Source organism: Larus michahellis, chromosome 15 (assembly GCF_964199755.1).
Source record: "Larus michahellis chromosome 15, bLarMic1.1, whole genome shotgun sequence".
NCBI lineage: Eukaryota > Metazoa > Chordata > Aves > Charadriiformes > Laridae > Larus > Larus michahellis.
This window is the reverse complement of record NC_133910.1, coordinates 10,033,779-10,061,296: the sequence shown is the minus strand read 5'-3', so window position 1 is coordinate 10,061,296 and position 27,518 is coordinate 10,033,779. Positions and strand designations below refer to the sequence as shown.

Sequence of the window (27,518 nt, the reverse complement as noted above, 5' to 3'; positions counted from 1 at the left end):
CATTTTGCTCTAAAGCATTTAGAACTCTAAAGCATTACACTGCAGGACCAGGAAAACAATGCCAGAACCACCAGGGCAGAACTCTCAACACAAGCAAAGGTTGTCCCTGAAATTCAGTGGACAGATACTACCAGATAGTTTCATGCTTTACTGAGACAAAATCTACAAGTTAAATTTAGAATGATGATTTCTGCAGGCACTCAGATGTTTCTGTTTTAAATTTTCTAGAAATTGCAAATTAGAACTTGGCAGACTTTAAACTGACCCAGCATGCGTCTTCTGTAATCCAAATCATATTCTGTCCTATTACTCTGTAAAACTGTTAGGAAAAAAAATCATGCCTTTCAACACATGGTTTCAGACAAGCAACAGAGACATTCCATTTATCTCTGCGCTAAGAGCAAAACTTTAGTGTTTTTTCCTCTTGGAATATCACTGTGAAAATTAAAAGCTACTAGATGAACCAAAGTTATGTCCATTGAAGAATAAGCACAGTTTGCTAAATAACACTACTTACATAACTGTATTAATTCAAAGCGGTTGTGGTATTTTTTTGCCATTTACCACCGGGAGAATATATTGCATTCTTAAATACTACAACTAGATACTCAAAGTATGCAGGTGTCACCAAGCTGTTTTGTGGACACAACTGGCAATCCCTGCAAGTTCACTAGCGTTGTCTCTGCAGCCAGTCAAGAGATTAAGGTTTTTTGCTACACAATGAACAATAAATTGAATGAAACAGCTCAGAGATTACAAAACAAAGAAATCTGGGAAACTACTTCTCCATCTACCGGTAAGCAGACAGTACTACCCAATGTTCCATTTCTAACCTGTGGGAGATGGCAATCTTCAGGCTGGACTTAACAGCACAGACTGAAACACATTACTCAGTCTCTTCCATTTTGACTGCACTATCAAGCTTCAAGGTGCTTTTATTACCAAAAAGATATCAGACCTCAGCTACACACACAAGAATTCCACAGCCCTTCAAAAACATTACTTTTGCACTCAGAAGAGACCCCATTGCCCAATGCCATGGTAAATCAGTGGTGGGACTTGGAAAAGCAGTTTTTAATTTACCATACACACTAAGCTCTGGAGCATGCTGTCTTCCCCTCCTTCTGGCTTTCCATCCTTTACTTAGGCTTCTTTAGTTTCATTTGAACAGACACTGCACTGCTGGCTGCTTTTGCTGTTCAGTCTCTCCCTCATAGGACCACAGCCATCGTTCACAGGCCAGCTTGGCAAACTGTCATAGTAAATGCTTGACAACAATTACCTGTAGATTCATCAAATTCAAATTAGCAATTCAGTATCTGAATATAGCGTGATTAAACTCAGGAATCTAATTCAGAATGTGTCCTATTTTCAGGCGTCCAATTTTTTGAGCACTCCACACTTTTAAAAGTCAAACTGATGTGGAATCAGGAACCTTATGTGTCTTTTTCAAAAGAGAACAATGGAGTCCCTTTTTTGTTAGGCAGCAGGACACATGCAGTCTGTTCTCAGGAAGAACAGAAGCCAGAAAAATAAGAACATTTCAGGACACTAACAAGGGACCTGAGCTATTCTGTAAGATAAGGGGAAGCTGCACAGCCCAACTCTATAAAGCCCACTCCTCAGCATTAAGCATCTCACTCTGGACACCAAATTCCAGCATATCATTTAGTTTTAAAGAAAAAAAAGAAAGGCAGTTGTCTTTGCCACTTGGCATTTTTAAAGCTCTAGGTGGCACAGGAACAGGCTATGGAGGATAAGGGAGCTCATGCTTCTTTCTCTCTTAAATAGCAAACAAAACAAACAAACAAAAAAATGAACCAATTAAAAAAATACCAAAACAGCCTTCACACTATTAGATAGTCATCTAAAACACCCAAAAACAAACAAAAAGGATGCAGCATCTGACAGCATCTCTCTTAGAAATCAGAAATTGGCAACTCCTGGATGAGCAGGAGTGTGTGCCATCACTTACCCTGCCTATACCCAAAGCACGCACCTCAAACAGTATCTCCAGCCATCCAACAGCAGTTTATAATTTCTGTGAGTTCATTCAGGATGGCTGCTTTGATCCTAGATCTGTTGACAAGGGGACTACAGAGCGTGTACTTCAATATGATGATCCCTACAGTAAGCCAAACTCTGCCAAAAGGTCACTTTCTATACCTATTGATGTTACTTTTTCCTCCTAACCCTGTCCTTTCTTAGGCTCCTAAGAAACAAACAAAAGAAAAGCAAATGTACACATGCAACAAACACGTACTGCTTCCCTTGGCCTTCATACCTTCTGGATATTTGGATTTCCAGGCAAGCAATTTTATCTCCTGTACACCAAACACAGAGAGGTCTAAAAAATACGGGCTCATCTCTTTCCCTCCATACTAGTCTTAAAAGCTAGCCTGTTTAATCGTTTCTGTGCCAGAATATCTGCAAGCTGTTCTTGTGCTGCAGCGCTCAACTGCTACAGAGAGACTGGCAAGAGGAAACCCAGTTTTGTGCTGTGGAAGAACAGCACAGAGGGCCCTGTCAACCAAGCCTGCACCAGTTCTGCCTGCTCTCCCCCTTCCCTCCAACCTTCCCGTTCTCCATGTTTCGGGAAGAGAACAGTAGGTTTTTGCAACCTCGTGACAAACTTAGAAGACATTTTTCTTTCTGAACAAGAGCAGCCAAGAAATATTTTTCAATCTTTTCCACACCAACAACCCTCTCTCTACACGGTTCTATGACTGAATGCTACAGAGTTCTACAGTATAAGGCTGTCAAGTTTTCTGATCTGTTCCAACATTCTGAAGACTTAAGATTATCTTGTGCATGCATATTATCAAACTACTATCCAATCTACCAACACAAACCCTACCCATGCACACAAAAAGTCTTTTCACAAGATATTACGAATTTTGTTAGAACTGAATATTTTCAGTTGGAAGGGACCTGCAATGACCATCTAGTCCAACTGCAACACACAAGGAACACAAATAATGGAAATGGAGCAAAGAAAAGAGAGGGGAAGTACAGCAAATCCCTGTACTCCTCAGCTTGCAGACAAAATTCAACCTCCTGTGTACTGTGCATGAGGCTTGCTACTGTACTGTGTGATGAGGGTAAAGAGAACTCACTGAGACAAGGTGCACCTGCTAAAACTGGCAGTAAAACCAGCGGACTACTCCGAATCAGTAGTGCCCAGCGCAAACAGAAAGCAAGTCTTTGTTCTTCTGGCACAAGAGAACTACTTTACTGTGAGCACCACATACAGATCAAACATTTACAGGCAAAAGAAAAGAAGCTAGCCAAGGGATTTATATTAAAATAAAGATTACAGATCACAGTGTGAAAGAAAACAATAAACGTACCACTGAGTCCCATGCCCAGACAAGCTCTCCTCAAGCAGTTCTTCCTCTGAAGGAGAACTGCAAGGAGACAGCCTGAGCCAACAGTTTCTACAGCAACTGCAGAAGCACTGGTACAATGATATTCAAACCCTGCAGTAACTGCAGAAGCATCGGTAAATGGATACGCCAAATACTGAAAGCACATTTGATGGTTTCACCTAGACTCTCTTACCTCATTGGGCAATTAATTGATCCCACTCAGCTTAGCTCAACTCTGTATTTGCCTATTTCTCTGAAAACTCTTCTGAATCCTCTTTACCCTTAATATTCTTTCAGAACACTCGCTCCCCTCCAAAATGTCATGGAACCCGACACAGCCATCACAGAAGGTTCACATGGGGCTGGAATGATGACTGACATAATCCTGTATGGGAGAGACCAACTGCATCTTTGTATGGTGCTGCTGCAAATTCTCACTCTGGGTGGAATGCTGTTATGACAATGACACTACGCTTATGTTGCATTACTAAAAGCACAGTTGGAAGCATCTCAACGGGAACCAAAGCAGAGGTATGTTACTACCCAACTACACAGAAAAAGCAGACCCATTTGTAAAATGATAGTTATTTTAACACTAATGCACAATCCATATTAAGGAACAGAAAATACTGTACCTATGCACTTGCTAAGTTTTTCAACTAAGGACTGTAATTTATTAAAGAATGTTTAAGGCAGGCCATATCTCACCTCCTTTTTAAGAATCTGCTTTAATAAGTCACAGTGCCTCAACAGTCGTAGCTGTATCAGTAGTTCCATGTAACTCTTTGCAAGTGTTTTTTCTAAACTCCGCAGTCTTACTTTGCTTCACACTGAAATTTGGCATGAAGCTCAGGCTCCTGACCCATAGCAAGAAGTTAAACAACATTGCTCGTTTGTTTTTAAAAGGGTCAGGAAGTCTACAGTTTCGGGTTCTTCAGTGTTCAGGGTGGAGGGGAGCAACATACAGAGTCACCATTCAGGAACATTCAGTATTCAACCCTTGTCTGCAAAGAACAGGGGTTAATCAGAGAACTGTCAAAGATGTACTTTGTAAACTGCTCTTATTATTGGTTTATTACATAAGGCCGCATCCACAAAAACAGATTTTTGGTCAAGAGTTCACTACTTATATAATGCTGACTCCCAGCTACCTGCTCTAAACGCTATCCTTTATCTCACGGGCTAAGCAAAAGAAAAATGACTGAATTCCCACAAAAGATAAAGCAGACTGTACGGAAATAACCAACCTGCAAAAAGACAATATTATTCCCACACTAACATTAGTAGAAAAGAAACATAAACACAAAAATATTTTATTTTTATTTTTGTGCTTTTTATCAAGATTGATTCAAATAGTACCATCACTATTTAGATGGTGACAGCTGTTTTTCCCAAAATGTGAAGTACTATGAAATCTGAAGTGGAAAAGTATCTTATAAGTTGTTAAAGCATAAGCATACAAAGAAGACTTCTAGATCAAATTTATTCCTTAGCAGGCTAGTTTTGAAGGAATAAAGAATACAGTTCCAGCCAACCATCTTTTAATACAAAGTAATATAAAATAATATTTATTTACCAACTATAAACAGTGTCAGGTTTCACATAATTTGCTAAGGCTGAAAATTCAACCAAGTTTTTTGAACTGTTGAAAATACCCCAGTTACAGGAGGTTCTTGTTCGTCTCCAAGGTGGGAGTCATGATTCCTTTCTCTTACACAAATTTAGATAACTGTGTTCTCTCTTCAGCCTCCTGGCCATCTGTAGAGATGAGGAGGTGTGTACAGATGTGGGCTCAGAGCAGAACAAGCTACTTCTCTGAGCTCATATTTTTGGCAGTCACCAATTTCACCCTCACCCACCAGAAGCAAAGAAGTTATCAGCCTTGTTTCCCCCCAACTTCCCAGGATGTGCCTTTCTTCCTGGCTTTTCTAGAACACTTGTCACCGTATCTACCAGAGTACATTTATTACTGGTTTTAAAGTAACAGGTTTTGTAGGAGAGGGAAACATTTCAGGTCTTTATAGGGGAACTTCAGACATTAAGAAATTAAATCATGCGGTAAATCAGTGGCAGAACCTGAAAAGGGGCCAAATGCTCCCCTAATCAATACTTTCAGTTTAATCACCAGACCTTCTTTGCTGGATCACAGCGTTGCCCTGTGCCTGGTATTGAAGGGTTTACTCACTGGTCTTTTTACCAGTTTCAGAAGGAATGTGCACCATTATTCAAGGCTTGGCTGTGATGCACACAACATAACATCCTTGGTTACCATGCAAAAGAAACACCACATTTCAAGTCTACAGAGGCCCAGTGAGACATCCACCCCTCTTTAAGGTCATCCAAAAGGCATAGCTGATTACTGTAAAGAAACAAATTAAGTCTCTATATGATTAAAGACTTGGACAACATAACCAGGTAACCAAAGAAGCTCTAATCTATTTGTTAAGTCCAATTATCTAGACATCAAATCAAGAGATCATGAAGCGTTAGGATGTTGAATAGCTGCTTACCAAACACTTTTATCTCTCTGAAAAGATGATAATCACTAAGAATCTATGACATGGCAAAGGTTTTTTTCAAAGCAAAGATGGGAGAAACCAGTTCTGGGGCATTTATGTTTTCCTCTCATCTTCTGTAGGGCTAAACCAGCTATCAGAGTAGACAAAGAGATTAGGATTGGAAGTGGAAGAGGAGAAGAAATCCAAGTGTTCCAAGTCTCTGTGCCACATGCATTTACAAAATAATTCGAGCAGATATCCAAGATTAGATCCGAGATCTCATTTCTCAGTTCAGAAATGTCAAAAGTCTTTGTGAGGCAGATAAAATGAGCCCAGGCTCCTTCACTTTAGTTAAGAGTCCAGCCTTTGGCCTCAACAGGTTCTCAGGGAGGATTTCAGTCTAATTTAAGGTTTAAAAAAAAAAAAAAGAAATATCCAGTTCTCACTGCACTTATTGTTCAGGAAAGGAACTGCAGAAGCCGAGAACTGAGGCCGCACATTTTTTTTCTCTTTGTGTTAGGGCAAGGTGTTACATAACTAACACTCATCTAAACTATCATATTAACAGAAGACCCCACCTAGGCATGCTATATAAAAAGAAAAAAAATAGCCAGTCAGAATTATAGAATCCACCTCCATAGTAAAGTACAATCCAACCTGAAATTTCTCTTACTACTCTAAAGTCAGTCCAGGCTTGGCTCTGAGGTGCACACTTACCACAAAATATGATATTACAAGGCTAAACACTTACCAGATTTTTATGGGTACCTTCCATCCTCAGTTTCCTCTGCAAGCACTTTATATAGTCTTTAAGTTTTATATAGTTTTATAGTCTTCCATTTTGTCCTTTATGGATTCCTTGCAACCCCTTCCTTTCCATTATCTTACTTGAAGCTCTATGTCCCCTACTGGTCCCCATGATACCTCAGCTTTCCAGTGGCTGCACGTATTCGGTGGTACTTCGCTCCCTGAAGACACACACTGTACACCTACAGCTCCCCCTTCTATTCCAGGGTCTTTTCCATTAAAGCAAATACTCAAAAATTGTCCTATTATACATATGGAAATCAAGCAAAGTAGATAAAGAAAGCAGAAAAGTACTAAGCTTGTGGAGGGTCAGAAAGCAAACTACAGCATCCCATAACCAGAGAAAAAGAGCAAGTTTCCATATGCAAAGAGCTGCCCCTTCAGCATAGAAGTATCAAAAAAATAGGAATAAGTGACTAATTTTTCTTCTTTTCTTCGTACTGGAAAATTGATGTCTTCACCCAAACTCAGCATCAGTTACACACCTATCAGAACATCACACAGCTTCCTCGCAGCATAGCTGGAAAAACCAGCCGTGCCGGTTGTGCCGACTGCTACCACTCCCCACCGGCTCAGCGCCGCGGGAGCACCGCGGCCAGCCTGCACTTCTCACCAGTCCTTGCCATGCCCAGGACCGCGTAATTAACACCACATAAATAGCTGTTATTCAAATCCAACTCCAAAATTGATTAAATGTTAACACACATTAGTCAGCACTTTCAGATGCTCTGATAACATGTTATTTGTTTCTATGATTAACAAAAACATCCGCAACCCAATGCCATTCATCTTATCTACATAAGGTTACACCGTTGGAGCCTTTAGGATCATGCTACATACCGTAAGAGAAACAGTACAGCTTCACTCTTGACAGCTGACTCCCGTAGGACAGAGAACTCAAATGCCTTTTTTTTTTCTTTTTTATACAAGCTGTAATTTGGTTTTTTTTTTTAAATTAACTGATTTGTACTGTCTTAACTGTAGGCTTTCACCCAGTCTCCATGTGATATGTTTAGTACACCATTCAATGCTTTGCTAAGCAGGCTGTAAAAGGAGCATTTTAGTTAAATACCTTCTTTATTCAGCTATATACCAGCTAGCAATTTTAAGACCATCACCTATTTCAACAATGGCAACTAAATTCAGTGGGGTGCAGCATGCCAGCTTGTTTCTTTGCTGAATTATATACAATCTTTTTAAAGAGCAAATATGGGGACATTCAAGAGAGATATCACGTTTATAGAAAGGGTTAAATAGGCTCTTGGTAACAATGCTTTGGCTGCTACATAACAAAAAGTCAGAGCCACCCAATGCCCTGCAACAAATACTGAAATTTTTTTATGCCTCCTCCAAGATTAACTAGGACTTACCACAGTCCACTCTTACAGGACCCAGCCTACCCCCTTTAAAATACAGAATAAAAAAGGTGTATCGGTTTCACAATATCATCCACACTAGGATAAGCCATTTTATGGCAAAATCTCACTGGAGGAAATCAGCAGTGTTGCATGCCCAAGAAGATCCTGCTCCCAAGCCTCAAGTCTCCTCAGTGTCTCCAGTGACTGTTTTGCCAAAGCTCATTTCTAGAAACACACAATACTTGTTTCCAAGCCAGCTTCAAAGAGGCTCCATACACACCTGTAGTCTGTTTACACTTTTCCAGGAAGGCAGGTACTGCCAGCTGAGAACTAGGATTAGAGGAAGATTTTGTTTAGAGTCATAATCAACTAAATTAATCCAATAGCTTGGGAGAAACATTTTCACATGTAACATCATACCTGTGCTTCAGAGAACTCTAAAGACACTTTAGGGCCCAATACGTAAAACACTACGCTAACACTCAAATTTGCTGTATTACAAGTCAAACAAGAAATGTGTTTAGTGAAAGCACCTCCCCTCCCAAGAATCAGAGGAAATAGAGAAGTAAAGGCCTCCAAAATCAACTTGCCCTCTTCCGCTTCTACTAAGGGGCAATTTTTAAGAGGCAACATCAGTTTCTCACCATTGAGTTCACCGTAAAGCCAAATGCCAAGTTCTGCTTCAATGTCATTTCACTTCTTCAGCACTAACTACATCAAAGTTTAAGGTCTAAAATCTTAATCAATTCTGTTTTCTAAGAATTCTTCAAGTTCTCTGACATCTCCTGAGTACCCACTAGTAAGAACATTCTTCCCAACCAGAAATTCAAACATTTAATTTTTCAATAAAGTCAACTTAAAGTAAACGCACAAAAAGAACAAGCAGCAGCAAAACTTGGTTTTCTGTGCTAGTCAGACACACCCCAATTTTATTTTATTTTTAAGCACACAATTAAGAGCCATTTAATTCCCCTATGTAGACATTACATGAAAGAGAAACATTATTGTAAGAAAAGGTTATTACTATTGGTACACAAACCTTAGGACAGATAAATTAGAGCCTAGTAAAACAGCATATAATTTACATTTTGTTATGTCAATCACAAGTAGCATCTTGAGGCTCTTAAACAGTATGCCAAACCACAACATAAGAGAACTAGTTTAAATCAACCCATGCGGCAGGATCATTTAAGTTTCCACAATCCAAAAGATCCCCTAAAATGAGTTAGCAGTTTCAATTTCACAAGATTATTCCTCTTCAACATCCATTTACACTTTAATTTACCAGAATATTATGAAAATATTTTACTACAAAGAAGTTATAAAGTTTTGCACAGTTATAGAAAAATCAATGGAGTAAAACAACAAGGGCATGGGTTTTAATAATCCATGGCCTTTACTACTTGAGAAGCCAATCACCAAATGTGCAGGTGGCCCCGTAATACAGCGGCCCTGCTCAGCTGCATGGAAAATCCACGCATTGGATTAGTCTCAGGGTTCTTGGTTTTAGCCAGCGAAGGAGGAGGGACAGAGCAGCCCAATACCATGCTTTACATACCTTTCAGTAACAGCAGAACAAATTACATACCCTGAATTTTTTCTTATGCTTCTATAACCAGCACCTTGTCTACACTCCTATACCACATAGGACATTAACAGAAAGGTCAGTATATGCATTGCAAAGCAAAAGTATGAATACAAGGCAACAGATCAACATGGAGTGAGGTCCAACAATTCCTCTTCCGTTCCATGATGTTTAGAGTAAGAGAACCAGAAACAGAAGGTAATTTAGCTACAAAATAGAGTCCAAAAATCCAAACTGCAACTCACTCGTATTATTCGTAAGAACTCCTATACATGCTTTTTCTTAGAGAGACATGAACTAAGGTTTTCAAAAAAGTTAAAATAGTGTAGAAACACTATTCATCTGAGTTGACACAGTGCACGTGCCACTATCTATGTTTTCTGTCCCCATTGCTCAGTGAAAGACTTGCATATAAGAAGCAAAAACTACACAAATGCCAAGAAATACAGAAATACAACTGGAAAAAAATATCATCTTAGGTCTCATAGCTTGTATCAATTATCGTTTTTAATTTAAAATATAATCAAATATTTTCAGGTAAGGCAGCTTAGGCTTCTGTTTTCTTAAGTATGAAGTACAAAGTTTTATTTGTTAAATCCCGCTGCAAGTACAAAAAATGTACTCAAACTATGACTTCTACAGAAATGTTTGAGACTTGCATTTTTCTGCTATTTAAATCTGTAACTGTTTTTCATGTTGCTTGAAACAGGAATTTTCCTTTTGATTTCATCACTGCAGCATATACAGCAGTAAAGCAATCTTTACTTGCCAATATTGCTCAGTTTATAGCAAATCCAGGACGCTACATCAGCCAAGTGCTCCTCGTGTGGATGTTGTTAGAACAGAAAAGTTGTCCCTCCCCCAACCTCAATACAAAGTAAATTACAGAAATCAAAATGCTATGCTAAAGTCCTCTGTCAGCAAGGCTAGACTTACCATAAATCCTAACTCGCCAAGAACTGAAAGTTAGCATGGCGAGGTGTAGATGGAACCTCTGCATCCTCACTCGCCTAGCATCTCCCTCGGATGACCAACACATTCCTGGGTACCTTCCTCTCAACTGCCCTGAGTGCCCTCCTTCACCCAGTCTACGGAAATACACAAACGGCCACTGTTTTCCTGTTTCATATTTACGCTTAGACACATTGGCCAATTCTAGGTGTATGAACATCACCACAACCAAGGACAAGACTCTGCAAATTTCTCTTCTGTGTTTTGACAGATACTTCAAAAAGCATGCTCACAGTGGCTTTTTACACACTCAAAAGCTTGCTAACCAGCCAGGGCACTTCTCTCTCCCCCTCTTTCCAGCCATGGACGTGCTCTTCAAAGAGCTCTATTTACATGCCAAGTTACAAAGTTCAGCTGCTTCCAAAGCAACGTGGAAAAACTGCAGCTTTTATGATTCTACAGTGCAGTTTTTCACAACATGAAGCAGCTTCTTAGACTACTTTTTTTTTTATTTTTTTTTTATTTCCAAACAGGATTTCACAGTTGAAAAAAGAAAAAAAAAAATCTCAGTTCACCCACAGGCCTTTGAGGAACATTAACTGAGGGGCTTCAAGAGAAGAGAGCTCTGTTACTGAATGAACATCCATAGAAAAAGCTGCTTACAAGTCACAAACAAGGGTCACCGAAATCTGCATATCCACTGAAGTTTCAACTACTCCTTTCACATTTAGGCATGGCATGCCTTTTGCCATCTTCTGTTATATCTTTCCATTTATTCCCTCTTTCTTCTCAGTTGCTTCGGAACTTTTGGTGTTAAATCAATCATGTCTGAAATTCCTTCTTCTAGGACAAACCACAAGGCTGGATTTGGTCACTTTTCAGCAACACCCATTATCAGTTACCACCTGGGGTTCCCCCCAGCACCAAACACAAGTATTTCTAGAGAGGTTCTATCTCCAGTTCCCCAAAAAATTAAGTCCTAGACTTCTACCTTGCATTTAACCTGTGAACCACCTGGAGCAAGAACTGGCACTTCAGCATCTTCTTTGTGGAGAGATGACAATATTGTCAATAGTAATGATGTTTGGATTAACAGCCTATGCAAATAAAACCCCGTTATAGAAACAGGAATAAGAAAGTTAGCAAGGACTAAAGACTCCACTAGAAATGCCAAAGCAGCACTGGACTTGTACCATCAATGACAAGATTCTGAGAAAGAGAAAACTGAAAATATTAAAACTTTACTATTAGCAATCCTTAGCCGCTCTTCTCCCCATCTCTCCCTTCATTCTACACCATGAAGCAGAGGAAAATGATTGTAAAGTTCCAGAGAGAAGAAAGTGATACGTGCCAAGAACTTCCAGAGGCAAGTCCAACTTCCTAAAAATGACCAGGAATTTAGTAGAAGCTACCTCCAGCCACAGTTGGCTGACATGGATTTCTTCTTCCTCTCTACACCGGCAGGAAATAACTACAACCCAGGTTTTACACATTTCTGATGGCCCGTCTTATAGGTGGACTATTTAAATCCTTAGAAAACACTTTTGCTTTTCAGACACTATGAGCAACAGCCTTGTACAAATAAAGCAATACAACCTCTACAGAGACACTGTCAGGCCTTCCTCCCTTCCCATTACAAAAGTTTTGTTTTTAAGGCCTCCCCTCAAAGTACAGATAGCTCTTTTCCATCTTCCTTCCTTCCTTCCTGCAAATACTAGGCCCTCTCTACCTCCACAGTTGCTTCCTTTGGGTCTCTCAAAAATGGTTACCATATCTTTAAAAATAAAATAAGACCAAGTTTTGCAAACCTTCCTTCTCCATTCTTTCCAAGGATGTTAAATTATTCTGCATGAATGAAGGAAATTATTTTAATTTTCTGTCTTTACCCTAGAAGGCTATGTTTCAAACGCTCTCTGGAACAAACAGCTATTTTAATTTAAGTTAAATAGCCCAGCTATTTTAATTTAAGTTAAAGTTGCACAAACACTTTTTTGGAACTTGGGATTTGAAATACCTTATGTTCTGACAACAATGCCCAGTTAAGTCTTTCTTTACTGTAGCCACGCTTAGAATTTCTAAGTTTTCAGAACAAAGTACGATAACTTTTTTAAAATGTTAACAAACTCTAGAATACAGCTAAGAAAAAAAAAACCCAAATTCGGACATGTTCAGGACCCCCCATTTTATAAGTTTTTTGTACTACCGTGTTCTGTGCATGAGGTATTTGGAACACGCACTCTCTGGAGCAGGACATTTTCTTCTTACTTTCTGTAAATCACACGGTACCATTTTCAGAGCCATGTAAATAAATAGTAAGACATTTAGCTAGACAACGCATATTTCTATGTTGATTTAAAACTCAAGTTTTGCTTTACTTCAGGAGCCTGCATGAGACCCCTCAGTTATCCCGTCTAAGTTCTCACTTCCAGAAAAATTAGTGGGTTAATGATTAACAAAATCCAGTGCAAAGCAAATGCAGAACGAAAGAGGAGGAGGAAGCAAAACAAAACCAAACCCAGCGATGATGTTTCCCTCAGACCTGCGGCGGTACCAGCGGGACGCGGGTTCCCCTCGTTGGGCGCGGAGGCCGGTCACCGGGAGCACGGCCGCGTCCCCGGGCAACGGGGGGGGGCCGGGCCATGCGCCGCCACGGCGCGGCCGGAGCAAACTTTGGCGGGGGAGCCATGGCTACCGCGCAGCTCGCCCGCCGAGCCCGGCGCTGCTCGCAGTCCTCCCCTCCCACGGCACCTGGGCGGGCGATGGAGGGCTGTCAGGGACGGGACTGCCGGCCCTGCCCGGCGGGGGGAACCACCTCACACACCGGCGGAGTCCCCCCCCACCCCCGCACCCTGACCCGCCCGCGGCCACCTGCGCGCCCGCGGACAGGTACACAGCCGGGGGAAGGGCAGGGCGGCCGCCTGCGCGCCCCGAGGCGCCGAGCCCCTCATCTCCGCCCCCTCAGGGATGGCGGCCCCTCAGGGCGCCGAGACCCCCCCTCACACATACACCCCCCGCCCCAACGGCCGCCGCGCGCGCAGCAGCGCCCCCCCCTCCCCTCCCCTCCCCTCACGCACCGCCTCCCGCGCCGTGTCCTGCCCTTGCCTCCTGCCCGCAGTGCCCGGTGCAGTGGGAGGAGCGGTGCCCGGCGCCCGCCTCCCCTCAGGGGCGCGCAGGGAGGGCCGCCCGGCGCCCGCCACCCCTCCCCGCCGCCGGCCCCGCCGCGCGCCCGCCTCACCCCGCTCGCCGCCGGCCCCGGCGCAGCCCCCCCGGCCCCGGCCCGGCTCCGTGGCCCCGTCCGGCTCCTCCGGCTCCGCAGCGGCGAGCGGGGCTGCGGCACGTGACAGCGCCCGGCGCCCCCATAGGCTGGGACTGCCGGGCAACGTGAGCCCGCCCCCTCCCTGCACCTGAGAGAGAGCCTTACGCCAACTGCGTAGGGGGATGCCGGGCCGCCGCGCCAATTCCGTAGCGGCGCGGAACCAGTCGTTTCCTCCCTCCTCGCGGCCAGCCCAGCGCAGCCTTACGGAATTGACGTAAAGCTGCTGGGCTCGGCCCGGCCGGTTTCCTACCTGGGGCCGCTACTCCTTGCGTAAACCGCGTAATCGCGCCCGCCGCCCGCGGAGAGGGCTCCCTGCAGTTCGCAGAGCTCCTGCAGCCACGCGGGTTAGCAGCGGCCAAGCCTGCACCTAGGAACGCCACTTACGTAAAGCCCCTCAAAGAGGTTAGTGTTTCTTACGAATTCTCCGTAATGTCGTCAACGCAGGCGCTGCACCTGAGAGGGCTCCCGTTGCGCAAATGCCGTAGGTGCTAGCGTATCGGGCGCAGAGTGCGCAAGCAGCGCGGTAGGGTACTCCCCATCCCCGTCTGAGGGGCGGCCGGGCGCGGCGGGAGGCAGGTGTGTGTGGGGGGGGGGAGGACCGTCCCTGCCCCGCTCAGGGCGGGGAGAAGTCGCCGCCCTCGCGCCGGGGCACCTCGTCGGGGACTGGGCGTGTGCTTTCACCGTCTGCCATCCCCGCTCGCAGCAGCCCAGGACCGTGAGGGTGAATACTCACCACAGGCAGACCCGGCCCCGCCGGCTGAAGGGGCGGGAGGCGGCGGGCGCCGACAGGGCCGGGACGCTGGGCCGGAGGGAGGGATGGGACAGGGCTGAGGGGACGGGGCGAAGGCGGGGGTGAAGTGTGAGGCAGGGCCCTGGCACCCCTCACCCGGGCGGGGCACGACCCCCATGGGTTTTATATCCCAGTGCAAAATCTAAAGCAGTGCAGAAAGAGTGCAGTTTCCTAAATTGAGCTGAGAAGTAGCGTTTCCGTGTGAGCAGTTGTTCTCCGTATGGCATCCTCGGTGGTTGTCCGAGGACATTAAAATCCAGGCAGCTGTGGGGTGTGTTTAGGCAGGTCAGGCTTCACAAGGGATACAGTGTTCAATGATCGCCATCATTCTCTCAAGACAAAAGGGTTCAAGTTAGCTTTCAGCTGCCCTGCGATCATTCTTCCTAATCCCGGACATCTGACTGTTCTAGAGCAGATGGGCACCACAGTGAAGCTGAAGTGAGAGCTCCATGTACTGTTCTTCATCACACTCTTCAGAAAAGTGCTAGCATGCCAAAACCTTTAGGTGTGAGGAGGGAGGGTTGAGGTGGTGTGATTTTCTTCTTTGTGTTCCACATAACCTTTATGATTTTGCTTCAACATCCAAATGGCCAACATCTTCACACAAATGCTTCAAAACTTCTACCAGGTTTCTAGGTTAAGTGCCTTTTCAAACTCAGCTTTCAATGTATAAGTCTATGGCAATCATATTTAATATCACTTTTGACACTTTTCAAAACTAATTTTATACGGGCTGTAAAAATGAAAAACTGTTGACTGGGGAGCTCTATGTCAAAATAATCAGTACACAACATGCTGTGCTGAAGCGGCCTATGGGGGGACTTTGGCAAAAGGCAGTAGGATCAGGAGATTTGCAGTGCTGAAGTGAAACACTAACTTTCATTCAAAAGAGCGATTTGCAGCATTAGAGTGGAAGTAGAAAACACGTGTGCATGAATAACTTTACATGTAGTGAGGGATCCAGCTTGTTCAAATTAAATATAGATTTTGTATATTTCTTTGCAAGCCTGTGGTTAAAGTGTCTGAACAGACAGAAGTAGCTCTACTTTTGCAACAAACTTTTATCTCATTATTTTTAAGGATTGAAAGGAGAAACAAATCTGAGGAATCTCAATTACTGCTTTCAAGTCTAGGATCAAGAGGTTTCAAAGCAATGAATGAGTTTAGCTAAATCTCCTGTGTGGCATTAAAATATTAGTGTAGGCCTTGAGAAGGGGCGAGAAGGTAATAGCTAGAAAATCAAGGACTGGCCCTAGGACTTAACATGAGAATATTTTTATTTGAAATTGATTACAGCAAATAGAGACACAGTACAAATATAGGCCAGAGGAAGGCTGCTGGAGGAGACAGTGGAATGGGAAGGGGCAGCTGTGAAAATTAGTGGCTGTGCAGTGAAACTGGAAGTGTAGTAAGGAGAGAAAAATCTGCAAGAGATGGCATCTCAGATAGTGAGGTTTTTGCAGAGGCAGAAGAAAGATATTTTCAGCTGTGGTCTGAGTGAAATCTTGAATTTTTCTGTTGAGCTCTCCCTTGGGCTAATGATTTGCCAAGGGCAAAAACACAGAGGAAAGGGGATTGATGGATTAATTTAGAATACAGGGGATTGGAAGAGCTTTGGCGCTGCAGTACAAGGGTATAAATTTAACAAGGAAAAGAACATCTGAGGTTTGGAAAAAAAGTTAACATCTGTCTTTAGGCTTCATGGAATAAAAAGGAAGAAGATTAAATTTATATCTCTAAGTATACTCAGTAAGAGATGGGGACTTGAATTGCGCCAAAAGCAATCTGGAATTAGATTTACCTTGATGAAAGTTCAAGTAATTAACAATAATTATGCTCTTTCCTGGGACAAAATACTGGCATAGAAAGATATTTTTTTTTTAATATATAACTATGATGGAAATAACATGTGTTTCCTGCAGAACTTTTGACTGAAATATTTAAGACATTGTCATGTATTCTTGAATGTTATCCTTACACAACCGAGGGAATCAGGAAGGCTGTAGAGATGCAGAGACTAAGTTAGGTAAAATACTTTGTTGGAGGTCACACACACAACAAGTAGCATAGTCTGGATTAAAATTCCAAGCCTGGTGCCCATTCCAGTAGGCTGTCCTCACAGTTGTGAGCAGAAGCAAATCTAAATGGTGATATTATCTTTGAAAATACAAAGTTTATGTTGTTAGTGTGTAACTTGGATTTTGTTCGTTTGTTTTATTGGGTTTTTTTTGCTTTTTTGAAACAGGTTGACAATCTAAATGATTCTGGCAAATGTAAACTTTCTAGGAAAAGTGCATGTGGAAAGGGAACTCATAGTTATCTCCTGAATACTGCGTAGTGGCTTGTCCTGTCTTTTTATATCTCCTGACTGGCCAGATTAGGTTGGGATGGCCTGATTTTAAGTACTGTGTAGGTTTTGTGCTGTAACAAGTGTATGTAATGGAATAAAACCAATCATATGAGAACAGTATACAGATCTGAGGTGCTAATGCAGAGAACAGTCATGGTGATGGAAGTCTCCTAAGACTCTTTCACTGATGTTTACTTACACAATAAATGTAGAATTAGTTTGTAAAAAAAAAAAAAAAAAAATCTCTGTTCCTGGACTGATTTTCCTGCTTGTAGATCTCATACCTGGTTACACCATATTCTATAAGTGTGATAAAGACATTTTATTACCAGTATTAAATAAAAAATAGAGGCAAGGCAGGAGCTAGTATCTATGACCAGCATGTGAAAGCAGTTTTTCTGGGGACCAAAAAACCCCAGAAAAAGAGAGGGACCCTTTACAAATAGTTGTTGACAGCTACTGGTTTTCAGTTTGGAGTGAACCAGGCACTGAAATCTGCAGTGAGGCAGCCCCATGGGATGGTGGACTTCGATGATCCTGCATCAGCTACAAATACTATACTAAGGACCAAACGGCTTTTAGCTATAGTAAAAGGAAAAATCCAAAGTGAGCAAAGATGAAATGTAACCCAGGAAATTTCAAGTGTTTGGTATTGTTTACAGACAAATGGGAATGTTCACTTAGTGCCTGAGGGAAGAGGTATTTTTCTCTTGTTATAATTCAGAAATCTCTGTTTTAGACTTACCATTGTCCAGTGACCCAGTTCTTTACAGGTTTCAAATCCTGCCTTTAGACATGCACTAAAGTTAATGGGATTTGTGCAAAGATATCTGAGGACAGACTTTGAATTGGAAAAAAAAAACTCTGTATGAGGCGTGTATTTTTAAAATCTCCATAAAAAAAGCTATCTTTACATGTGAAATTAGTCTCATAAGCTTCACAAGAACTTAAAAATAACAGAAAATTGTAGAATTTGAAAAGGAACTTGTTTGACTTTACATCTTTTTAACCTATAAAAACAAATAATTACATGTGCTTAACTTTAATTTCAGGGGGACTAATCACACATTTAATGTGTCTGTTTGCAGGCTTTGAAGTTTGGCAGCGTTTGAATACTTTCCACACAAGAGGCTTGGATTTAGAAAGGTGATAAGCTAAGAAGATGACTTGCAAATGTGAAGTATTTTGAAGAAAATCTTGAAGTTTGAAAAAGCAACTCATCCTTCATGACAAGAATGAAGTTGGAAACAATTCTGTACAACACAGAACAGTGTCCAGAGCTACTCTTCTGTCTTGTGTATTTGCTTGTGTGGAGAGAATTCATGAGAAAAGAAGGGAGGTAGAATGCCAAAGGATACAGAAAACAAACTGGAAAGTCATGATGTCATCTGGTTTCTACAAAAAAAACCCCAACAACGTAGAGAGCAGAAGGTGAAAGTTAAAAGGTTATAATATAAGCAGCATAAAAATAGATGTTGAGCGGATTAAAGCTGCATTCAGAAAGGGTAAACATTTTTTTTTAAATCCCCTATCTTTGCAGGGCGACTATGCGAGTATGAAAACCCAGAGTCAATAAAAATATTTCTGCAGATCTGCATTAAAATCAAAGGCTAAATATCTGAGTAGTCAATTGCTGGCAGTGGTCTGGGGGTGCGGGAAGGGAAATCAACAGTGAAAACTTGGCAGATTTTAATTGAATCTGTTTCTCTGCAGAATGTGGGCAGAAGAGTCACGGTGGGGGAAAAGAAACATGAGATGATATCAGTACCTGAATAGTCTTTGCTGGGGTAGATAAGCATTGCTTGTGGTAGGTGTAACTGTGTGTGGGTATTGATCTCCTGAAAGTATATCCAAGCCTTAACCAAGTAACTCTCCTTACACCCTGTTTGTGCTGGGACTGATGGGACTTGTGCACGGGTTCTCACCACGCAGCTGGGAGCACGAGTACTGTTGAGGTTTACTCTAACACGGGCTGTAGCTTGTCTGTTTCCTGCAGAAGTTGATTAACTGAGTTCATGTTTGTAGTTCTCAAATGGCATCTCACTGTTCCTCGAGCATCCCCCGTTGATCCTTGGTGTCAGAACTTACCTTGGTTTGTGTATACTTGATTCCAACTTTATTTATTTATTTATTTATTTCCATTCTGCCTTTGTTTTTGTTTGACCCACAGCTACTAGATAGTTAATCTGTGGCATGATGTTGCAAAGAGTTTTATTCAGAAAAATGCTTACAAGATCTGTATTAATTTTTTAAAAAGTATCTCTTAGGCATAAAAGCGAGAGAGTCAAGCAGGTGACTATCCATTGTGGAGGGTACTTAAAAATCTAGAATCTTTTCTGCAAAACAAAATATGACATTCATAAATCTGGCAGTTCTTTGTGTATCTAACTCATTACTAAGAGTGTTAACAGAGTACTTGCGAATATCTGGTGCAATCCTGACTGATAGTTGTTTGACTTTGGAATGGAGCAAAGGAGATAAAATGGTACTGGAGGAAAATTAGACACTAAAAGAGGTGGAATCACACCATGAAATGTACCGCAGTGCTCTTCAAGTCCCAGAGCAGGCTCTGTGGGGTAACATTTCAGAGATCTTTTTAGCAATAGGGATGAGAATCAGCTTGATAAGCAAGCAAAACTGGAACCAAGTAAGTGGGAAATACTTTCAGGTTATGACTAATGCAATTACTAGAGAGGCTACTGCATGCACTGTGGTGGATTTAGCTTCAAATAAGAACAGAAGTTATGCCATGTGTGATTGATTCCAGGTTGGGTTACAATTTAGAAGTGCAATTAGTGAGTCATTTGCTACTTTATATCAATTATTAAAAACAACAAAGGTCTAGGTTAAAAAAAAAAAAAGAGTGTATATCTCAATATGTGCTGCTCTACTTGTTAATCTGATTTCCCACTTCTGCTTGATGTGTCTTAACTTTGCAGAGTGCCATGGTACAGAGTGTTCCTTACACTCGCAAGCGAATTGCTATACGCTGTACCAGACCTGGCATCCCAGTCCCTTTGGTATGACCCTGCACTGCCTCTCTCCTTACTTTGTTGGGCTAGAACCAGCCCAAGTGGAGTTGTCTGTAGTGAACCTGCAAACCAGAAGCTTCCTGAACCATTTGTAAACAGAAGTGCTTTAATCTTATTTTTATAGGTGTCGTTTAGGGCACAGTGGAAGGCAGATAGGCTTGGCCATCCTGACATCTAAATTGTTGTGTAGACTGTGCCGTCTTCAGCCTGCTAGTTGTATTCTGGCAACTGCTGAATCTATAATTAAAACTTTTCCACCAGTGGCCATTATAGAAGTCATAATAGTAAACAAGCTTATTTAAAATGCGACTGTGCGTGTGCAGACATGTCTTCTGCTGAAATTATTTCATTGTGGTGTGTGTCCCAGGAGTGTTTCCCGAGAAATTAAAACTCTGTAGTTAGTTTAATGGTTTTTTTCAAAGTACGGATTGCATCGCTCAAATAGAAAGAGAATGGACTCATTCAAAGGACTGCTGCCATATTGCTCATCACTGACGTTGAGAGGAGGGCCCATGATCGCTCCTGTCAGTGGGGAGGGGAAAAAAAAAAGTAATTTTAATTCTTGTCTCAAAGTGTTTCTGCAGGTTAGTGGAATCTAACAAACTCTTGTCGCTACAGAAAGGGAAGTGAGACAAAACGGTAGTTACTGACTTTGTACCCTCTAACATCACTAATACAACAATTGCAGACCCTGGGCAAAACCAGAGAGAAGACCCCATGGGAAGCAGCCAGGCTCATGGGCTCTGTCTGCATGGAATCTCCCGTTGCTGCCTTCAGAAGCACAATACCAGGCTACACAGGAGCATTGAGCTGACCCAGTAAAGCATTCCTTATGCAACAGGAAAGCCTGGATTGCATTTAATTAAAATTTTTGTAAAGGTGGGGCCCTAAATGATCGTCTGAAGTCTTCTGATCCTTAACATCTCTGCTTTGGGAAATGGGGTGTTGATATATCATCTGGCATTTAACATTTTTCTTTCCTTGTGAATGGAAGTGCTTTTACCTGTTGTGCACATGGGAATGGGGGGTGACTGCTGCTGGTTACAGGGCATCTCTGCCTGTATGGCCTGTCCTAGAGAAGGTGACAGATGGTTCTACATTCGAGTTGTAGCTGAACATGTGGGGTTGGCAGTGTCTTACGCAGCAGGTTTCTCATTGCAATCTGACGGCATAAAGTTCCAAAGATTGACTGTTGGTCTGCAACTCTCCTCCCTAGAGAAGCCTGGACTGTATGAACAGACATCCAAAGTAGGACTGAACTTCACAGAGGTGCCCACAGTTTTCGGTCTTAATACTTCATGATACACACTTGAGATTTCATCCTGTGATTGCTTAATCCTCACAATGATTGTGGTTGATGTGGTTAACACTTATATGTTACTGGGATTGTAGATGTGATGAACCAATCTGGAAATCAGCTGGTTTTTCCATTTTGTGGGTAGGATATGATGGATGTTTATCTCATATCAATATGAGCTAAGTATTTTCACAAGTATCAGTGGCAAGTAGATAAATATTTGGGGGAATATGTACCTCCTTTCTAGAAAAACAATGATACAGTTGTAAGGGTTATTGTTTTAGGGAAGAGTGTGATTAGACCAGGGAAGACAGGAGTTCAGCACAGGTCCTTAGATAGATGTATTAGGTGTCCTTTTTTCCTTTCCCTTTGAAGTTTAGGATTGAAAACTTGCCATCATTCCAAAGTAGAAACAACTTGGGTGGCCTTTGTATCACTAATAGGCAGAGTAACTAGGCAGGACTGCGACTCCACTGAAAAGAGGCTCTGTCATACAAGAGGTTTTCCAGGTCAAGATTAAAAGCAAAGTATCTCTCATCACATGAGCCGTTGTACTGCACCCATATTTTCTAAATGCTTTTGGCTTATCTTTAATGTTTATGCTGCTATCAAAAATAAACCCAGCTTCCATCTCTGCGGGTGTTGTATTTAACATCAACAGTGAATAGGCTTTTTCATTCCTAAATGCTAATTTTCTTTCTGTTTTCAATCTGTTTCTGGTACAAAAAGTTTTTGTTTTCAGTGGTGCTGGGTTTTTTCTCTTTCTTTTTTTTTTAACTGTGTGTTTTCTTCTTCCCATATCTGTTTTTGTCTATGGTGATCTGTATTTTTTGACGGAGGAAATAGCTGAGTGTATTGATGACCCTGAAGCCTAGAAATTGAATCAGAGTTTGTCTGAGCACAGCTGGCAGTACAGTCATAATAATAATAATAATAATAATTTTAAAAAAACTTTACCAAGATACATTTTCATTAACAGAAAGTGGAAAATTCTTAGGAATAATAGTAATTGTTAGATAGAATTAAAACACTTTGAACTGTGGTCAGAAATTGGGTCTAGAAATCTTGCTAATAATGAGAATTTTGGTTGTAATGAAGTAGTTTTATAACATCATTAAAAATTTTGTGAGACTACAGACAGAATTCAATGGCATTTGGAAAATATTCACAAGCTGTATCATTGGGATAAAATACTGACCTTGTTGAAGCTGGTGTGTTTCCTGAAGGTATTGGTACCCAAGCCAGTACCGCAACATGGGGTCAGAGCAGTTTGTAATTCTGATGTCTGTTCATGTCTGAAGTTCTACAGCAAACAGATATGGTCCAGCACATAAAAACTTAGATCTGATGAACAGGTGTTGGCATGGCCCTCTAATCAGAATCACAGCAGAAAGCTTACTCTTTGAAATCTGTTTTCTCTTGTGATAACGTGCTGTGTTCCTTGCATTGCATAAACTAAAAGTAACCTTTCAATACTTGAGACTCTTTACTCCACGTACCTAGTATGCTGCTGCTTAACTGACTGGTAGTGTCTTATAAAGTGATAAATGGGGAACAGATCTGCAGTGGATACAGGTCATAGTCCATATTACATACGTTTTCTCATGTTTAGTCTAGTACATCTATGAGTGTAGGAATGCCCAATTCTGTGTGTTGTCTTTGCTTCATACCTTAGATTAGAAAGCTCCCTTGGAATTTTTGATCTAAATTCTCTTGCATTATGAATGGGAAGTTGAATGCTTTTGACATATCTTTTGGGGTTTTTTTTGTTGTTGGTTTTGGTTTGTTTTTTTTTTTTTATTAACCCACCAAATAATTTTAATGCAGGTATGTATTGTTATCCTACTTTGCTTTCCTAGTATAGATGCTATTCAGCAATTCTGCCTCTTATGCTTTGGTGTGCAACTTTTCCATCATTTAACTCAACAAAGAAATGTAAAAATTCTATTAAATGCAGGTGTTCATGGAGCTATGACTCTTTATTTATCCCGCTTGCTATTTGATGACCTAAATGATTTCAGCTCTTCTAATTACTTATTTAAGGACTATTGATCTCTCAGGTTTCTTCTGGGAGGCCTTTCGGAATCGTATATCACACAAATGGCATTCTAGTTGCCTGCAAATTAAGGCAAGCAGACAGACTGTTGTAACATTGTAGTAACCAGGCAGGTGGCTTATTTTCGGCTAAGTTCTATGTGAAAAATTTATGTACTGATTTAAATACTAAAGAGCTGGAGTTCACGCAGTACTGAGAATACAGCTATGTGTCGGTCAGCAGTTGGATCTTCCTAGTGGAAAGCCCCATGATTATGCTCTAAAGACACTCAGCAGTTAGTGCCCTTTGCTAGGAACCACGGAGCTCTGAGTCACTGTCTTTGGCTTGCCATTCCTGGCGTGCTAGTGTAGTCACAGGAGAGAGATAACGAGAAGACTGTGAAATTTAGTAGATAAGTGTTGTAGCATTGAGAATTAACGTGTGATCATCATCATTCATTGTGTTTCCTGATAACTTTTTCAGGATGGTATTTAAAATGCTCATATTTAAAATTAAGAAAACCTAATATATATGGTTCTGTAGGGCCAATCTTTGAAATTTTCCTGCTCAATGTCCCAAAGTGTTCTGTGTTTTATGTCATCAGTCAGCTCGTGCAGATAGTGCTACGTGACCCCTGTCAAGTCTCTAATAAGGTGCTGTGAAACACTTTTACTGAGACTGAGTGTTGGGATGTTCCTGCTGACTTGCAAATAGGTCCTCTTTCCTCAGCAAGAGACAAGTGGCTCATTTGATTTGTTTCTGAATACCATGAGGGTCACTGGAAATGGGGACTGAAATACATAAATAAGTGCTCCTGACATCTCCTGGGGGGAGACCTTCTTCTGAAGTTCTGTTTACATCACTTGATCTAACAGACCGGTTAAGTTAGAACTTAAAAGTTTGATAGTTTTATTATTCAAGTCCAGGTAATCCGTACTGCAGGGTGTGAGATCAAGACCAGTAACTAATAATTTAATTTAGTCAAGATCTGGGGGAGATGAGATCTCATTGCATGGGTTAAACAATTTCAGTAGTCTTCCTAAATATCGACTACCATTTTGCTTTTCTAAGGTATGTTGAAAATGGTAGGTGTTTTGATCATGCTTGAATGTTACTGATGATATTTCTCTTCCTTTGCTATTAAAGGAGATTCAGTAAAGGTTTCTTTTAATTTATTTTGCGTATTCCAAATTAATCTTTACAGACAAACTTTTCCCAGCTTTGCTAAGTGATTAAATGGGATATGTGAAGAGTATGCAATATTTTTAAAGGATAGTTTTCTATGGGGCACTTCAGTAGGAAGAGTACTAACAAACATTCATAATTTATATGTTTGAAGCCAGCGTGGTGTATTTGTTGTAGATACCGTTTAGTGTAATAAGGTTTCATTGTGTGCAAAATTAATTTTTTTTTTAAATTACTGGGAGATTTTAAATGTGGAAGTCAAAGGAAAAAGGAGGTTTTCCTATTTCCTTTCAGTTCTGCTCCATTGTGCATCTTGCAGTTAGTAACCAACCTGCGTATCAGCACTCCCACTGGATAACAATCTTCCAGGCTTATGCTGCTTGTACCCTGAAGCACAGCTGCTCTTCCCAAGGGACGGGCAGAATGCAGTCAACGCTGCTCCTCTATTCTGTACTCACTAATTGATCTCTGGCTTGGTGACTTCTAGCAAGGTCACAGAATTGGCAGCTACAAAAACAATGTTCTGTGGAAAATTTAAAGGGGAAGAGGAGAAGTATCTAGTATGGGATGGGTTGGGGTTTTTGGGTTTTTTTGTGTTTTGTTTGTTGGTTTGTGGTGTGGTTTTTTTTTTTTTTAATTCATAAATACTTTTATTGGTTGGCTCTTCTATTTTGCTTCTGCAGAAGTCTAAAACTTGGAAATAATTGATACCAGAAGTTTGTCCATCGTGACCAGTTCCTTCAGTTAGTGAGTAATGCCCCATCCTGAAAATTGTTCTCCTCTCTCTTTGTAAATCTACTTCTGTCTATTATAACAGGGCATCAGCATTCTGATTACAGTTCAGATCTGGTAAAGGGAAAATAATTTCTAAGCAAGTGTAGTGTGATCTTCTCGAATTTCTTTCTTTGCAGAAGACTTGTCATGCTGGCCTTGATAGGCATCCATGTGTCGTTTTTGCAAAAGGGCTTGAAATCATGTATGCTGCTTTCTCAGAACTGACACTCTGATTAATTCAAGTGCTTTATTATTTGAAAGGTGATGGAAATTTGGGGTTAAAAAAACCAAACAACAAACAAACCTAAACTGTCAGTCTCCAAATGCCATGGTCTGTGCTGCTCATTAAACACTATGCAAGTAGCGCTCACTGTCTTTGTCATTGTTACAGTAATGCCCTTTTTATAATGCTCTGAATGCTGGCGGCTGTGCTCAGCAGGTAGCATTACAATGAGCATGGCCTCTGGTCCAGGGCCACATACTGTCTGTTAGGCTATTCAAGTTGAGCCATTCTAAGGATATTTACATGCGTTTTTTTAAAGCTGTGTAGCATGCTGCATGTGTCTAGTCTAGCAAAAACATGTGAGAACTGCAAATAAAAAGATGCATTAGCAAAGCTTAAGTGCTTAAATACTTGAAAAGCAGATGAGTCTACAGGGTTTGAATAAAGGAAATGGTCCCAACTGCATGAAAGCAAGACTGGAATACTGAGGGCAGAACTAAGCTGTACTCCATTATAAGGGGTTTCATGAATGGTGTGGCAGAGACTGGAAGAGGGGTTTGGTTGACCTGGTAGGACTTGTGTGATGTAAAAATACAGGGATCTTCTCAAAATTTTGTGAAGATATTGATCTGTTATAGCAAGAAGCTGGAGCAACTGAAAGAAAGATTGACAGATGGCCAGTTTTTCTGGATCTTTGGGTGGATGCAGAGGTCGATGCTGTTGTCATAGTTACTTAAGAACCTGGATACTCTGATGCTAAGAGCTATAAAAATAGCTAATAAACATTATAAAGCATTTGCTTCCTATGAAATCCTGCATGCAGATTTTTGGTCTTACCTGACCTTCTCCAAAAGAAGGATTTGCAGGAATTTGGCAAATCCCAGGTTTATGATATTAAATTTATACATTCGCATTTTTCCAGGCTTCATGCCTAATAATGAAGCAAAAAAGAAAGGTGCACTTCCCAACTAGCTTGTGCAGCACTTGAGGCACCAAATATGCAATATACAATTCTAGAACTAGACATGTTTCTGGAAATAGAGAAGTACACATATGGAATGGAAAACTCAAATATAAATAGGTCTAGGTATAATAGAGGGATACCAGTTATGGTAACTCCTCACCTGTGCTAAAATAAGATGCAAATGGAGATTTCAGAATTCTAGCAGCTGTGACTTAGGTTTGGAAAATATTAATGTAAAGGATGAAAAAATAATATTCTAAGTGACATAGTTCTGAATAAATGAAAGTTTGGTAGATAGTATATTCAGTCTCTGCAGTAACTACTTCTGTTGAGAATTTGTAAATTACGTTAAATAGTTGGTTTCTCTCATTCACATACACAGTTACTGCCTGCTCTGATTTTAAGCCATATTTGTTTCTTCATGGAAAGTTAACAAATCTGCAGTAGCGGTAATAATTATTCTAGATCCTGAAAGTTACCACTACCAAAACATCTTGTTGTGTTTATGCTTGCTCTCTGTCTTCATTTAGAGTGTCACAAAAGGTCCACAATATTTAGATAAATGCATACTTTGTAAATAGAGCACTCCTATTTGATGAAGTACAGCTGCTATAGATAGAGCCAGCTTGGCTAACCTGGTAAACTGGCTAGATGCATTTCATTTAATTGAAGTTTTATTAAATGGTTTATACTAAGATGATGTTTAATTTTGTCAGTGTTTCTAGATTAGTGTCTTCTTGTGTGGACAAACCAAACAGTTATTATTAGGTGAAATTATCATTATTTGGAGGCTAGTGATATTTAATTCTGAGGTTAAATGCCTGTGGTTTATAAACTCTGTGCTGAACTTCAACTTGTACAGTCTGTCTGAAGTTCCTGTCAGAAAAAAAGAGCTGATAAAAGTTACTTGCCCTTAAAGAGCCTTTTTCCTAATCCTGCTTTACTAACTATTGTATAATTGGAAGCATTCTGGCTTGGAGCATGT

The 27,518-nt window shown here is 41.1% G+C and overlaps 2 protein-coding genes across 33 annotated transcripts in view; one reads left to right on the top strand and one right to left on the bottom strand.

Moving 5' to 3' along the window:
* The window catches only part of STRBP (spermatid perinuclear RNA binding protein), an 80,501-nt gene extending 65,973 nt beyond the window's left edge, over positions 1-14,528 (bottom strand). For 12 of the 29 annotated variants that reach the window (XR_012590076.1, XM_074608957.1, XM_074608967.1 and 9 more), the window contains exon 1: positions 13,642-13,759. The gene's annotated coding sequence lies outside the window, so the exon portion shown is untranslated. Of the gene's footprint in view, positions 1-3,350; positions 3,406-13,106; positions 13,316-13,641; positions 13,760-13,802; positions 13,918-14,133; positions 14,276-14,300 lie in introns of those variants that run through there. The other 17 variants (XM_074608971.1, XM_074608955.1, XM_074608965.1 and 14 more) reach the window with 13 other exon arrangements.
* Positions 14,090-27,518, top strand: part of CRB2 (crumbs cell polarity complex component 2) — a 73,225-nt gene continuing 59,796 nt past the window's right edge. For 3 of the 4 annotated variants that reach the window (XM_074608931.1, XM_074608930.1, XM_074608929.1), the window contains exons 1-2: positions 14,090-14,285; positions 18,112-18,528. The gene's annotated coding sequence lies outside the window, so the exon portion shown is untranslated. The remainder of the gene's footprint in view (positions 14,286-18,111; positions 18,529-27,518) is intronic. The other variant, XM_074608932.1, reaches the window with a different exon arrangement.